This window comes from Embiotoca jacksoni, unplaced genomic scaffold, assembly GCF_022577435.1.
Source record: "Embiotoca jacksoni isolate LCO1_2020_lvr unplaced genomic scaffold, fEmbJac1.0.p SCAF_11, whole genome shotgun sequence".
NCBI lineage: Eukaryota > Metazoa > Chordata > Actinopteri > Embiotocidae > Embiotoca > Embiotoca jacksoni.
Genome location: NW_027185241.1, coordinates 5,391,412 through 5,392,595, shown reverse-complemented (window position 1 = coordinate 5,392,595; position 1,184 = coordinate 5,391,412). Strand labels below are relative to the sequence as shown.

Below are 1,184 nucleotides of genomic sequence, written 5' to 3'. Positions count from 1 at the left end.
TAAGGTACAAAATTAAAACATATTTAAAAAGATTTTTGATCTGCATAAGCGTTGGAATTTTCCTCGAGAATTGGATGATCTTTCACTGTGCCATAATGTACAAAGGCAAAGTTCAGTTTGATGGATGGATGGCCATAATGGAAAGGATATTTACAACAGAAGTCTTATATCCTGGTTAGTAATGTTTTTTTTTTACAGTGGGGGCAACCTCCTCTGCTGAACGTATTGACTCATAGGTCCTGATGACCTCATCACTGTCAGCAGCCGAGTGACTGTGGAGAAAAGACACTGCAACTGTTTCACTTGTAGTTCAACAGAAGAACATCTACTAGGGAGACACAGAGCAGCATTACAGGTAGAAAAACATCTTTAAAATGTATTATCTGACCATTTTGTTGCTTCCTTCTGTTGAGCTATACCTTAATATCAAGTGACATTTGTTTGTTTTAGTTTATTTGATGTTCTACCGCCTTGTGTAGTTCTGCTGATTTCATTACTTTCAGCTTGGTTTAAAACTCAGGATATATTTCCTATAATGTGGGTTTTGAATAACATTTCGATTGCAAGTCCCATATGATGCCATTCTGGGCCAGCACAGGTGGGCTCCTAGAAACCTGTGAACAAACCTACTGGGACCCATATGCATTCCCTTGTGAGGCCTACATGCAAAATCCTAAAACTGGTTTGTTCATCCAACAGTCAAAACCCAAACATTTAGCTTACTATTACAGAGGAACAAAGGAACCCGAGGATTTTCACATTTGAGAAGCTGCAGCAAGTGAACTTTAGATGTTTTGGGTTTACAAAATGACCTAAATGATTATTTATCAAAAATAAATATTGTAATGATTCATCAACCATTAATTGACAAATCATTTCACCTCTAAAAAAACTGAAATCTCCATTTATCCAGGCTGCTGGAAACAATATCTAGCTGAACAAAGACGTTTTAATTCTCCATTTCCCACTTCCTCACTTTTCCTTCTGTACCTCAGCCCCTTGGACTTTGATAAGGGGCCCCCTAGCTGGCTGGGAATGGGGCCATCTAACTGTGTCAAGCCAATACACCACATATCCCTGCAAAAGTCTATGACAGTCTGACTCAGTGCGGTGAACTGGAGCATGAAAGCCCATCAACAAGGTGCAGTAGTGCAGGCTGGCCAGCAGGGGGCGTGCATGGACCA

At 40.1% G+C, this 1,184-nt stretch overlaps 1 protein-coding gene across 1 annotated transcript in view; it reads left to right on the top strand.

Annotated features, from left to right (window-relative positions):
- Positions 1-208: 208 nt before the first annotated feature.
- The window catches only part of ephb6 (eph receptor B6), a 39,497-nt gene continuing 38,521 nt past the window's right edge, over positions 209-1,184 (top strand). Inside the window, exon 1 of the mRNA XM_069142545.1 lies at positions 209-355. The gene's annotated coding sequence lies outside the window, so the exon portion shown is untranslated. The remainder of the gene's footprint in view (positions 356-1,184) is intronic.